This window comes from Etheostoma spectabile, chromosome 9 (genome assembly GCF_008692095.1).
Source record: "Etheostoma spectabile isolate EspeVRDwgs_2016 chromosome 9, UIUC_Espe_1.0, whole genome shotgun sequence".
Classification (NCBI taxonomy): domain Eukaryota; kingdom Metazoa; phylum Chordata; class Actinopteri; order Perciformes; family Percidae; genus Etheostoma; species Etheostoma spectabile.
In genome coordinates, this window is record NC_045741.1 from 30,653,559 (window position 1) to 30,668,684 (window position 15,126).

Genomic DNA, 15,126 nt, shown 5'->3' on the forward strand with positions numbered 1-15,126 from the left:
AATAATTCCTAATGTCTGCTTTTCTAACTCAAACATTAGGTAGAATTTCCTACAAATGAGGTTGATTGACCATAAATTCCAAACTGAGACTTTTTGGACTTGCAAAATATTCCGTTAAACTGATGAACATCATATGTGTAATTCATGGCTCAATTCATACAGGATCAAAAAATTGTTCCCCATTCACTACCAGTCATATTTATTCTGTATGCAATGTAATATCTGTAATTGAAGTGCAGGTCCCTTAACACATTATTGGTTGATTTGATTAATAATTTGTAAAATAAATGACATCCTTTGCATTTGTTTTCTTGTGTGCAATACTTTAGAGTGCAGGTTGTTTTTCACTCTTGCTTTAGATTTTGGTCAATAATAGGATTTTGTCCTGAACGGATTTCAGCCCTTGGCTGTTATTTTCTCCCACAGATCGATTTCTGAGCTTTCTCCTCCAGGTCAGTTGCATGCAGTGTGTCTCTGGGAGCTCGAGTCAAGGCTTGTGCTGCTTCGTACAGTAGATAATCAACACAATCCTTTCCAAATGCTTTGAATTTCGCAGGGGGGAGGGGGGAAGTAGTATTCTGTTTGTTTTTCCATGAGCCAAGTTCAGAATAAATCTCCGGGTTGCACTTTGACATGAAAATGTGGTGGAAGTAACACCTATTTCCCTGGAACATTATTTATTGTCTCCCCTAAGCGGTTTTCAATAGTTGTTGGCTTGTGTACCAACTAAGGAAATTACCATAATTGGAAGAGGTCAAGCTCCTGATCCACTGCTGGCTCCCACCTCAACAATAAATATCTCGATCAAGTTTGATTCATTGTTGTCTCTAGTCTGTCTTTTTTTATCCCCTGGAGGATGTCTCGCTCTCTCTCTTGCACCTCCTCCACCTGTTCTCAGGTATCCTTAAGCTCTTTTACATCTCAACCCTGATTGGGGAAAGTTTGTTTTATTTTGGTCCGGAAAACTCTTCAATAAGACTTTCCATCTCACGGTCTTTGTTGGTTTTAGCTCTTTCTGTCCCACTTTCTGTGATGTCGGTGCAACACTTTTGTTGACACTTTGTATCAATGTTTTTAACAGTTTCTTACGTTTTTGTCCCTTTTTTTCCACACTTTTGATGCTTTTTTTCAATGTGTGTCACTTTTTTAACTTGTTTACTTCAGTTTTACAGTTATTTTTGGAATTTATGTTCAATGAACCTCATTCATAGAAAATTAGACCTAAAGTTTGATATAGAAAAGCCGAAATTAGGAATTATTTGGACAAAAATTCAAGGAATGGATGTTGATGGATAATTACAGACGGGAACATGCCAACTTTTACTCAGTACTATTTCAAAAGCACTTTTTTTCAAATGCTATAAAACTGAATAAGACACACCAAAATTCATGAAAATAGAGATTTGTAGTTGCCAAAGAGCGTTGTGTCAGTCATGTTATTTTGGGTAATTGCAATTGGGTAATTAAAAAGAACATTGACATGGGAAAACTGGTCAATTTAACCCAAGGACAACATGAGGGTTTAGAGCTTTTGACACACACTGCCATGTGCCTTCCCTTTACCATAAACCTAAATCTCGGTCGCAAATGCTGCTTGGACAAACTCCTGGGAGTGTTCTCCTGTGGGATGACAGTCTCAAAGTATCCCATGGCAACTATAAAGGCATGCTTGACCCTGAGTCAGAATTTATTTTACAGTATGGTGTCTAAAAATGAGAATGTGTGTGGTCTGTGCTGCAGCAGATGCTCCCAGCAGTGTAACGTGTCCGCTAACGACTTCAGCGCAGGCATGATTGGATAACAACATTTCTGAATAATAGCTACAGCCCTGACAAGAGCTGCTATTGTTCGTCAGGCCACGCATGTACATGGGTGTGTCTGGGAGTGTTGGCATGTGCCAGCATGGGTGAGTGTATGGGCACAAAAATGTGTGTGCCTATGTGTCTACATTTCCCAATTAGTGCTGCCTTATTATAGTGTATTTGTGTGTCTCCGCGGTTGTGTGTGTGTGTGTGTGTGTGTGCTCCTACCTGGCTGTGAGAGTGTGAATTAGTATCCCGATATAGTTCAGGCTCATTAAAAGTTTCCGCTCCTGTTCTTCCCATCCACTTCTCACCCAGCCATGGAGAGCTGCGTCTGCATGGAAAGCCATGAGTCATACTCTGATGATGAGGATGATGATGATGATGATCAGTGGTCCCCAGTTTCAGCACCCGTAGCTCCACTGGTTACCAAATCAGGACCCGATTTCCACCTTGATTCCTGATGCTAACTTGCGGAGCGTGGTGCTGGAAAACTTGATGTGCTTCAGATTCATCCTGACATGTAAACCTTCCCTCTTCCCGTGTTTCAGTTCACGTGTGACAACGAGCCGCTCAGACTGCAGAAGTATGGCAAAAATAATGAGGCATTTCTTTCCGTCCAGCAAGAATACAGTGCAGTTGCTGTGGTAACGCGGCTCCTGCTCAGGTGAATCAAATCTTGATTGCAATCTAAATTGCTACTGTTATTGGGCTTTTATACTGAAGTTAGTAAAAAAAAAAAAAAGTGTAGCTGCAGGCAAGCAGGGAAGAGATGTTTAAAGAAACGTGAAGTCTCATCTGGAAGCTGTGATTACACGTCCTGCGATGCCCTGTTAGATCATATTAACGCTGTGCTGGGCCTTGTAATGCCGTGCAGTGCCCTGCCACAAACTACTATTTTGAGTCCCTGTTCCATTATCTTTTACTGTGACTGTTATTGCCACTCTTCATTTCAACCCCAACCGGCCGTCAGACTCCGCCTACCAAGAGCCTGGGTCTGTCCCAGGTTTCTTCCTAAAAGGAGTTTTTCCTCGCCACTGTTGATTGCTCTGGAGGGAACTACTAGAACTGTTGGGTCCTTGTAAATTATAGATTGGGGTCTAGACCTACTCTATCTGTAAAGTGTCTCAAGATAACTCTTGTTATGAATTAGACCTCTCTTTATTAATCCTTCTGGGATGACTCCCGCGAGGAAATTGAAACTTCCAGCATCAGTTTTTAGCAACAATACAGAACAGTAAAAGAAAAGACAGTATAAAAATAATAATAATAACAATAAAAACCTTTGGCTATAAAGAGATATTTACTTTAATTGTAATTTGAATTGATACTATAAATAAAATTGAATTGTATTTAGGTTTATACACTGTACTGACCCTGGGGTAGGTCTGACCAATGCCCGTATGTGGGCAGATGGACAGTTGCAGAACATGTGTGGGAAATGACGCAGACCACAGAGAAACACAGAACACACACTCAGTGAACAGACTGCTCATAATGAATACTGTTAGACTTAAAATCCATTGATTTGAAAAAAAAAAAAAGCTGAAACAGCTGAAAACCCAACATGATGTACGTACTAGACCTGTCTCAATACAGAAAAAGTTCCCACATGTAAAACCTCCTTCAGATTGACTGTGAGATATGAATGATAGGTAACTCATGTCATCTATTTACAGTCAAATAAAATCTAAGATGATCAACACACAAAATTCTGGGCCCTGTAGAAAAGCATTTTCTTTCCAGATCAGGAGAACAGTGCTGCAGGATCACTGTCGCATTTTCACACTGGCCACTGTTAGTGTCATGGTTGCGATTTTCTGTTATAGTTTTTCCGGTTTTATTGTGTTAATTAATTCCCTGTTTCCTTGTTGTTTTGTGTCTTGCTTGTGTTCTCTGTTGCATTTTACCTTTTCATCCTTGTGTATGTTCTATGCTTCAGTTTCCTGTTTTATTTTGTAGTCTGGTCTCTCCCATGTCATGTCTGGTTACACTTCCTGCCTTGCGTTTTCCCGCCTTTGTGATTGTCTGCCCCACCCTGATGTGTTTCACCTGTTCCCGAGCCCTTTTTTCACCCTTGTTATCTTGTGTATTTAGTCTTTGTGTTGTCTTTATCTGTTGTCAGATCATTGTGCGTGTATATCTAACCCCTTTGTCAAGCTGTGCCAGTTTATTTTTGGATATCTTTTGGTTCCTCAACCGTTTTTGGTACCATGCTTGCCTGCTTTCTTCAGGACTCATTTAGTCGTATCCCTTTTAATTTTATTAAATCCTCAAGCTCACCACTGCCCCGCTGTCTCTGCATTTGTGGGTCCACCATTTTCCTAACAGTAACAGTTAGTGTAGAACAGATATCTTTACCTTCACTATTTGTTTTGCCGCAGAGCTCTGTCTTCCACTCTGAAAAGTTGGAAGCCTGCCACCTGCAGCGCAGAGTCTGTTCCAATCCATACGCCAAGTTTCCTTGAAGCATAAAATGGAAGACGATAAAAAATTCTGTTTTTCCCCATCAGTAGCTGAAGTCTGTCCAGATTTTTTGTACAGTGAACACACCTTGCAGAGAACTATCGCTGTGCAAAGTCCATGCCGGCGGAGACGCACAAGCGCTCCTGCATGTTCCCTTCTCCGGCGTTGCTTCACAGCAGAACGTCCAATAAATTAACAGATGATGGGAGAAAAGTTGGGGGGAGGAGGAGATCCACTGAAGTTGTTTCCCTGATGTCCATGAGCTCATCTCTGGTAGAAAGAGCTCTGGGTACCACAGCAGAAAGTCAATTAACAATAAAAACATCCCAAAACAATCCCACACACAGAAGAAGACAATCTGCGGCACCATCTTACCCAATTAATACAGAACGGCGATCAACGTGAGTAGAAGGCAGTGGGATCTCTTTGATAGATGTTTGATACTAAAAAGGAGAACTGACTGGAATTACAAATGCGGCAGGGAAAACACAATCTTGTAGTTCCTTAGAACTACATGTTAGAACTACAACTAGAGATTCACGTCAGCTACGATGTAGCCTAAGCTCTGAGCCTGTGCTAGTAGCTTCAGGATGCACGGCATAGCCTTAGCTTGGATGCCAGCCAAACTTAGCCCCTCCCACAACAGTTGAGGTTGGGTCTGGACTTGATCCGTTGTGGAGCAACTATGCTTGAACCAGAGCTGTTTGGACCAATCGAATTGTCAGGGTGGGCTTTATACGATGATGGACAGATGATCAACAGAAACGTAATCAACCACATCACCAAAGAGCACTCGGGAAACAGAAGGCTGCCGCTGGAGAGTTGAGATGTGTAGATTCCACCAGTATAGCTGCTACCAAAGATCACAACAGCGTATTCATTTTACAAGAGGAACAGAGAACCGCAATCAAGGCATTTGTCGATCGGAAAGATGTTTTTACCATCCTTATCATGGGATTCAGCAAACTTTCAACATACGTCACATACTCTGTTGCTCTAATTGGTTGTAGGTCTATCCAATTGAGTGCAGAGGCATTTTCTTTCCTGGTTTGGTCTAAAAACACCCCATTATCACAATCCCAAACCCCAGCTGCAGGTCCTGAAATTAACACCCGACCACTGCCAATCTAACTGCCACATTGGCAGGTAGCCAATGAGAATTGAGTGATCCAGACGCGTAACTATCGGTAAGCAGGGTACGCAGTTGCTTACGGGTCAGGGAACAATCAGAGGCATTGATTGAAAGTCGGGGACCCCTATTGCATTTTCGTTACTACTACTACAATATACTACTATTACTACAATCCCAGCAGTCCCACGTGCAGCCACTGACCAATCAGGAGTGAGAACGGGTCACATTAAGTTTCTTGTTTCTGATATGAAGACAAGACGTGTGTGACTCGAACATCTCACATTTACCAACACGACAAACAGCGAAAGACGTCCTGCCAACATGAAGACATTTTAACATCAAGATACGCTGTTACGTTTTTTCACTATAAAGTTGCTGAAAGCTGCTGCTCTGTTCCCCCCACAACTGACGCACGCACACACACACAATCACACACAGTGGATGCAGGAAAAACCGCAGATGAGATGTACAGGATGACCTGTTAAATGAAAATGAAAAGTTAAAGTCCAGTAGGTACTTTATCAAACTGTATGAACGTGTGTCCCAGTCCAGGATTGGAAATTATGTCTTCATGCTGGATTATTAAGGCGGGCCCCCCTACTAAAGCATGTGATGGCGGCACAATGTCATGACCAGGACAGGATCTTAGAAGGACAGCAATTCCTGTTTTTCACCTGTATCAGGCAAAAAAAGTGGCTGGTAAAAACTGACAGTGGCGGGTGGATTTTTAAATCCAAAATCTTTTGGGAGGATTTTAAATCAAAATAAGTTAACTTTAGGACCTGGTCAGCTGTAAGACTATCAAAAGGTGAAGTATCGATTGGTCTGTGGCTCATCTTGCTTTGGTCAATTAGTTGCTTTATTCTGCTATGTACATAGCGTGTTTGAGCAACAAAATATTTAAAGTCTATTTTTTAAAGATTTTACTCGGAGATGGAGATTCTCAAATTTCTCATCAACACTGCAGATTGCTTAGAGGTGCATGCATATTTGATACACAGAACTTTTTGTACGAAGCAAAAAACAGTTCTTTTCCAGCCCCTAAAGCCTCTCAGCCAGAAGAGTAGCGGACACTTTCAGGACACTTTCAGGACACTTTCACACATGAAGATTAAAGTTCTAGTATAAAGACATCATTTAAAATGTTAAAAGCATCTCTACACGATGTGGTTAAATGAGGGGCCCAGACGAGTGGGAGGCGGAGGATTCTTGTTCTACCAAGCAAAGACAAGTGTACAGAGCAAAGGGAGGAAAGAAGGAAGGATGGAAGCAAAAGTGGGAAAACAACAACCCGGTTTGACACCAGTTCGTGAAATGGTCACGCTATTTAGATTTGATGGATTCGTGTACTGTACATGTCACGATTTTCTCGTCCATTTTGTGTACAGGTCACGATTTTGGAACGTGACCATTGCACAAACTGCCATGCACACTATATTGTTTCTGTATATAGAGTATATTAGTGTGCATATATTGTTTGGTTGTTTTGTATGTGTAAGCGCATTGTGAGCAATGATGATCCAAAGCAAAATTCCTCGTATGTGTCCTCATACCTGACAAATAAAGCTGATTCTGATTCTGAAATGAAATATCACACGCGGGATGGTGACCAGGACACGATCCGTGGTGTCACAACGGGACGGACCAAGACACGTGGGACACCATCCGCGGTCTCTGTGGCACGCCACAACGGGGAAATGAAATGCCACACACCGGCCACAACAAAGGGACGGTTGTGGTTAGGAAAAAAAGAACACAAGGGGACACGCCGATAACAACGGGACATGATCCCTCCCCTCCAGGGTGAAAGTCAAAGTGTTGTTTGACCCGTCCCCCCAGCCCCACCCCAACCCCGACCTACCTCCCTGCGCGGATTTTCCCCTTTTTCAATACTACTTGTTACCGCAATCGTTCTGTGATCATGAAATAGGCTTCCCATTGAAATACATTACTTCCAAATTCTTTATCAATACACGACAATAACAACATAAATGGGACCTGTACACCATTTCACAAACTGCCACGAGACTGGACTGAAGAGAAAGTGAAGCGTGTGGGGGGATGATAGAGAGAATGAGGGAAGTGAACAGAGAGCGAGTGTGGGACACTGCAGTGAATCAGAGCCGGCCTCCCACTGGGACTGTTAGCCAGACGACAACAAAGGCGGCCAGCTACAGTGAAATCACAGTTAGCATCGCAGCCATGCCTGGCTGAGGGTGGTGGTGGTGGCGGGGGGGGGGCTAACTTTGTCTTCTGCTTCGGGCCCATCTCCAGCTCATAAATGATTCATCGATCCTCACCAATCATTTCCATTTCGATTTATCTTCAGCCCCACCCTCAGCCTAAAAAAATTCCCTAATATTATTTGATTTTCTTTTACAGAGTCACGCTGAGTGGCTGTGGTAATGTTTTCAGTGATATTTGGAGGCTCTTTGAAACAGACGTATCTCGATCCAGGCGTCAGTGTGGCGCCACAGACCCCGGCTCCAAGCTGCGATCAGTTTAAATGCACTGCTATGAAGCATCAGGCTGCTCCACGTTATTAATTACCTGCTTACCAATGCAATCACTGACATGAGATGAAATTAGTCCAACAGAGCATAATCTCATTACTTTCAGACACTGTTATAATTATAATACCAAATATAGCCGCAAGTGAGTTGTAAGGGTTGGAGCATAATACATCACTCTGACTGAACATGGTTTAAGAAAATGAGACTTATAACTTATTTTTATACTTTTCTTTTAAGTTTGGAAAAGGATTCTGTTGCCTTGTCGACATATGTTGCATCACATCAAGTGCATTCAATTCATCATGTTGTATTGAAAAATTATTTAAATATGAAATACTTGTGTTATAAAAAGAATCAAAGTGAGTGAGCCATATTGATGAATACAATGTAAGAGAGTGTTTTCACTCTGAAATAACCCTAACCCGTACATTCATAGGCATGTTGAAACAGCTTTCAAAGAGCACGAATTACTAAAACTAGGAATCACTTTTCTAAATGATTTGCATGGAAAGAGGGAAGCCAACTGTCGTACACTGGAATGCCACATCTGCAGGGAAACAAAAGCAGAAAGATAAAAAAAGAAAGTATAGATAGTGAAGATTTCCAGCGAATGTTTTTTAAAAATATTTTTTTTGGGGCACGATTTAGGGCTTTTTTCCAGAGGGCAGCTGAAGACATGAGATGGGGAGAGAGAGGGGGACTGGGCCACAAGTGACCTACCCAGGCACCCTTGAACGTGCCCTCTGGAGGCAAAATTCTGTCCATGGGCGAGAATGTAAAGACCACCCCACCCTCCTCAGCCAGAGCTGTTGATCAAAGCTTCTCAATGATGCATACATATGCACTCCCAGTTTGGCTTAGCAGCACAAGTAGGGATAATAAAAAAATGTGTTGAAGTTCAGTGGCAGGAAGGTACTTTTTTTTTTTTTTAGGAGGTAGATTCAGATTTCTTTGGTTAAAGGAGAGAGCTGAGGATGATGAAGAGAAGTGGCACTGAATAAAACATTACATTTACTGGGATAGTTTTGCCTGCGTGAAGAACATTCCTTGCTCTCTTTCTGCAGCGGGCCATGTGAGCCGAGCAGAGTGAGGACGGAAACACATGCTCTAGTTTCTAGCCTCTTTAAACATTAAAAAAAAAATCATCCTTCTGCTTTTAAAACATTGATAACAAGCGCCCTGAGGAAATCGATGGCTGAGTGATATTAACCTAATTCTCTCTAACAGAAACCCTCTTCGCGAAAACTCCTTCTGATCTCCAACTCTTTTACACAAGTCAAACTCCAGGCTTCTCAAAGACATCACAATTGCGTGTTTTCGAGGCTGAATAAAAGCGTGGAGTCCGTGAAACAGAATAGGGGTGTTTGATGTGAGAGATTTGGCGGAGTGAATTCAGTCTCTGACAGAGCTGTTGCCGTGGAGCCGTGGCCTACTCCCCGGTTGACAATGCAGTGGTAATGAAGCCTGATACTGAGCCAGGAACTGCAGTTCCCAGATGACCCTGCTGGACAGCATATGGCATCCCTCACTGTGGCCCTGGTGGCCACTGGCCTTTGGCAGCATGTCACCAGTTGCATTGGAAGGAAAGCTCATGTGGTAGTACTGACTTTGCTGCAGATGTGGTTGTCTTTGTTAAGCCGTAAAGCGCCGCTTTTGTTTTCTGTTACATGGTCTTTTGAGAGAAGACTGCTTATATGGGTCAGGCAACACTCTAGTTTTCTTCTCAAGTCTCAAACATAAAAATGCAAATGTAAGGCACGTGCTCAGGCACTACTCTTTCTCTTTAAAATATGTATCATGATATTACTGTTTAGTTTCAAATAAACGTAATTGGTCAGATCCAAATGGTCCAGAAATGTTCAGTCAGATGTTCAATGGATTTCCTTGGGGAGGGGGAGCAAATGTTTTTGCAATACGCTCAGTTATGATGAATTTTGACCTGCAGATTTGCAGTGAGGAAACCTAGAGCCATTATTCAATCCACTTTAACTTTATTTCCCCCTCTTGTTCAAACAATTAAACCATCATGTGGCCCAATAATGAACTTGTCATTGTGAATGTTCATACCAAATTTCATGGTGTTCCATTGAACAGTTACTGAGATATTACAGTATGGACCAAAGTGGTGGACCATGATTTGTGCCACTAGTGTCTGAAAACTTTACCTACCTAACAGAGCTACACGGCTCACCAGAAAAACGAGTGTGTAGTTTGTTAAAAAGCTTTAATCTACCTTTTTGTTTCTCCCATAGGTGTCCTGGGTCAGGCAAAGAACAACGGTTGTCTCTGAGAAGCAAAGGCTAAGAAGTGTGATGTTGTCAAATCCTCTAAGGAAGGAAGCCAGAGTGGATAAGTGGAAGGTTGGGTGTACAAAGTCTCCAACTTGCAACCTGTCTCCTCCCTTCACTCAAAGATAGTTTGAAGAAACCAAGAAGTTTGAGCCTAAAACTTACCCAAGTCTTGCTTATAGTAGCCATGTGGCACTAATAAAACAGATTTAAAAACTAATTGTCAATCCGCCCATGACAACCAATTAAGTTGTGCACAATATGAGGACTTGCAAATCGTCTCCTCTCTAGTTATTCCATTCCAGCTTCCCAAACTTCATTTGCAAACAGGAGTGCAAGGGTACAACTAAATGCAAAGACAAAAAAAGTGGGAAAATGTTTCTTGTACTTACAACATATAGAACACAATTCTACCCAATATTACAGCAGCGATCTCTAAAATATTCAAAATTACATGCACATTATTAAGATGAGATACTGCACAGGGAACAAAAGAGTTTGTATTCCTCTTGCTCCTGAACCGGGGTGCTCTGAATCTACAGCCTGAGGGGAGAGATTCAGACTGAAAGGGAAGGGGTTGGTTTGGGCTATCCAGTGTAAAAAATACTGTACAACGAGCTTGCTGTCAAAGGGGTTTGTCGGATACCCATCGCCTTACCTGCCACCTTCACAACGCACGTTGGGGTTGCGAAGAGGTCACGTGTATTTCTGCAACTGTTGGACACCGCACACACAAGTTAGACCTGATTCCCTTCATGAAGTACATAGCATTAAAAATACTATGCTTCGGATTCATGTCAAAAGTGGCATACGGACGAACATGCTCATGCACGTCCTACGTCGGTTTCCTTTTATAAATCATAATCCAGTCAAATGTGGCGCAGATTCATGTCACACCCAGCCTGACTAGCCAGACCCACATCCAGATGTTGGGTCCGGGAACTCACCATAAGCAGGGCTCAATCCGATGGGCGGGATACACGGTTGTCTTTCAAATTTCCTCTGCACGCAATAGGCTAGCGCTACAACCGACCAGAGCAACGCTGGTTGATAGATTCAACTTTTGCCGTGTCCGGTGGGCAAAACTCCGAACACATCTTCCTTTTTTTAGTGTTTTCAGTGTTCTTTCTTCATTTCTCAAAGAAAACCTTAAATACAAGTTAACCAGAGTCGTGGCCAAAGCCAATTCAAAAGACCGCTGTTCACAAGCAGCCGTAGCAGCCATCTTCTTTGTTTTACAGTAACTTAATGTTAAGCACGCCCACCAACTCTATACACATTACATGTGATTGGCCTGACACATGGTCCAAAAAGTTTTAAAAAAAAAGAAGCAAATCGTTGTATTTAAAACTGCAGTCCACAAAAAAAAAAGTAATATCACGATATTGTAGTGTTGACTCTTGGTGGCACAATGAGATTTTTGGTAAATAATCATCAGTAATGTGGATATATAATGACTGAGTGGGTAAAGTTAAATAAGAAGAAAAGCTAGAACAGTCTGGTAAGTTCAGGAAATTACATCACTTTGCTGTAATGCAGCCTTTACAACCAGGAAAAAAACAACTATTATGCCATATTATGATGTTACAATATCCAAAATCTAAGACAATATCTAGTCTCATATCACGGTATTGATACGATATCGATACATTTACCAGCTCTACGTCACGGTCACCAATGCTGCGTTCATTCTTTCTATGCAGTCTATGGGACACATTCATCTACCCATGCTCATACTCATCTTAATGGAGCAGGCAGATGATGACTATACCATTAGCAAATTTCAGGATCTGCCTGTGCTGTTCCCCTCTCAGATTACTGATACAGAATCATTGGCTGCACATGTTTATGGTTATGTAATGAACATTAACCCCACATTTATTTTGCTGTGCTAACGTTATGTCCTTCTCACCAGCTGTATTAGTTTTTGTTGCATAGTTGTTCCATTCTCCCCACAAGTCTATGATGTTTTATTTAGTCTCTTATGTAGCAGGAAACAAGTATCAGCGTGAACATGTTTTTTTTTTTTTTTCTCGGTCTTTATTCAAACCACTCCTGCGTGCCAAGCCTTTTATCTGCTGCTGGTGCTTTTTTAAAGGTCCCTGAATGCTGGCTCCTGCCTGGTATCGCCTCAGCCCAGCCTGCTGGAACAGCTTTGCATGGCAGCCGGTCCTGAGTGATTGCGCTGCTTGTTAGTCTGTCTTTGATCATTAGACGCAGCAATGTCACCGCCTTTAGTGTCATCTATTATAATTTGGCTTGTGTCACTTTGATCTCAACAAATATCCCAGTTTTTGAAGCCGTTGTTGGGCCACGTGCTGCGGACTTTCCAACATCCCATTAGATGTTGGATGCCTGGTGATGAATAATTTACCTGAGTGGATTTTTCTCCTGCATGTTCTCTCTGCTAAAACCAAGAATACAGAATCCACAGTCGGGACGTTTAGAGTGAATGAGAGGGGGAGCGCGTAACATATAAATAGCTCATCTCTGTCCCTTGGTGGTGGCACCTACATCTGTCCAGTCCATATGGCCCTGTTGGTGTGCCCAGAGAATTCCTACTGAGTCAAGGAATTTTGTAATTGGTTATAGAGGGCAGACACACACACACACACACACACACACACACACACACACACACACACACACACACACACACACACACACACACACACACACCCACACACACACAACCCCCCTGTCCACAGACCATGCAATATGGACATCTGCCAGGACTATATACAACATAGCAATATGCCGCATATTTATTATTTTATATTTGCATATATATTGTAATTTTGTATTTCACTCTTATTTTTAACATGCATTCTGACTTTCCCTGTGCTCTATCATCACCAAGTAATATAATATACCAAGCCATTCTGATTCTGATGAGTATAATTCATCTTCACATGACATGGCACAATGGCTTCAAACCACATATTAACACAATAATTCCAACCAGGGACGTAAACAGGGAGTGGGTGCTCAAGCCATGTACATATAAGGGCACTTCAAGACCTGTTTAATATCACGTTAAATGCAATTTATTACCCATTTCACAATTATATCAGTCAATGAATAACATTATATCACAGGGAAAATATGGCCTACAATAATTTCTTAAGTAGCCTACATGTGCTGACAGTACTGACATTTACATTTTTGTCAGTACGTCCCAGCTGTGTTTGACATTTTGAATATTCAAATCACTTTAGACTCAGTGGCAGAAAAATGGCTGCTATAACCTTTTTACAAAAAAAGGAACATCTACACATTGTTATTTAGCTCCACTTTATTCATAAGTGGGACATTTTAGCCAAAACGTTCTTCCACACAATTGGATCTCTTCTTGTCCTCCATGCATTCAATAAAAAGCGTTGAGGACAGTGATCAGCTGTAACGCAGTTCCCATTGTGTTGGTGGATTGTAGGTGCCATGGACATATAAGTCATTTGTGCTTTTTTTGCACTAAAAAGCAATCTGACAGCCAAAAGCTGAACATTATCTATGCATGTTCATTTATATTTATATATTCATGTTTTGGAATATGAAAGTATGCTTTTATCACTTTAAGGTACAAGGCGTCGTGTCACAGAGGAGGAAGCCCTTCGGGGAAATAGCCTTACCTTTTGAAAGGGGACATGTTCTTGTAGCAACGAATTACAGGTGTTCACTCAGGGGACATAGTAAACCATGCCAAAATGTAGAGCATGTGTATCGCTGCAAGGGTCGTACCCTACTGCAAATCATTTGTATTGTTAAAACCACACTTTTTTAGTAGGCAGACATCTTTACCTGATGTTTCTGTTTGCAGACGTGCACATTTTCATTTTTGACAAGTGGACTGTTGTGAAGTGGGAACATTTCAACATTTGGAGAAAGGTGCTTATCTTTCCAACAGAGACTTTCAGAGGACTACGGAGTCACGTTAGCCTAGCTTAGCGTAATGACAGGAAGCTAGCCTGGCTTGGCACACATTTTTTAAAAAGCGCTCAGCAACACCTCCAAATGTGCATTTATATTGAGAACAGCCGTGCAATAAAACAACAGGGCTGCACTGGATTGGACAGCACTCAGATTGGACAGCACTGTTTTTGATGTATTTAATATGGCAACATAGTACTATAACAGTATGTAACAGTTAATCACTGTATATTCCGTTTTTCACTCTACAATTTAAAATACTGTATCACTGATTTAATATTAGCCAGCATTAATAGAATCACCCATATTCTAAAATATTTCAATTAACTGCAGACAAGAAAATTGTTAAGGAACATGACAAAACGGGTATATAAGGGATAATTTAACAAGTTCTAAAGAGCAATAAATAACAATGGCAATATTGAAACAAAACATTGAGCAATAACAAATGAAATATTGAACATTTGCATAAACATTTAAAACAGAAAAAAAAAAAAAAAACTTCTTAGAAATCTCATTTCTATGGCCTCTTGGAGACCCAGAATCCCAGAAAACACCATTTACACCACATGCGATGAGGGTCTAAGATGGTGATGTTGGAGTTGTGTAAAGGTAGTTTGGTATTATTTATTATGAAATTATGATTAATTATGTTATACCTAGCCTGATGTCGAGATTAAGATTTTTGAAAAGTTACCATAGATGATTTGGCAAAGCAATGACCGGGAATATGGCAGCTTTCCACATTTCCCCGTTGAACATCTTGGTTATCATGGCAATTGAGAGATCTGAAAACACATAAAACATTTAAAATAAGATCCTTAATTAGTCCCACAGGGAGGACATTTTCAGTGATACTGCACCAAAGGGAAACTGCAATGACATCAGTAAAAATGCAAGAATGAAGCAGTTAAAACAGTTGAGTATACAGACAGAAAGTTTACAATTTGGAGTTATGGATATTACATAAGGTGTACATTGATGTTGCACATTAGTAA

The 15,126-nt window shown here is 41.3% G+C and overlaps 1 long non-coding RNA gene across 1 annotated transcript in view; it reads left to right on the plus strand.

Moving 5' to 3' along the window:
- LOC116695699 (uncharacterized) overlaps window positions 1-11,441 on the plus strand; it is a 20,520-nt gene extending 9,079 nt beyond the window's left edge. Inside the window, exon 3 of the long non-coding RNA XR_004333535.1 lies at window positions 11,103-11,441. This is a non-coding gene — a long non-coding RNA (uncharacterized LOC116695699). The remainder of the gene's footprint in view (window positions 1-11,102) is intronic.
- The last annotated feature ends 3,685 nt before the right edge of the window (window positions 11,442-15,126 follow it).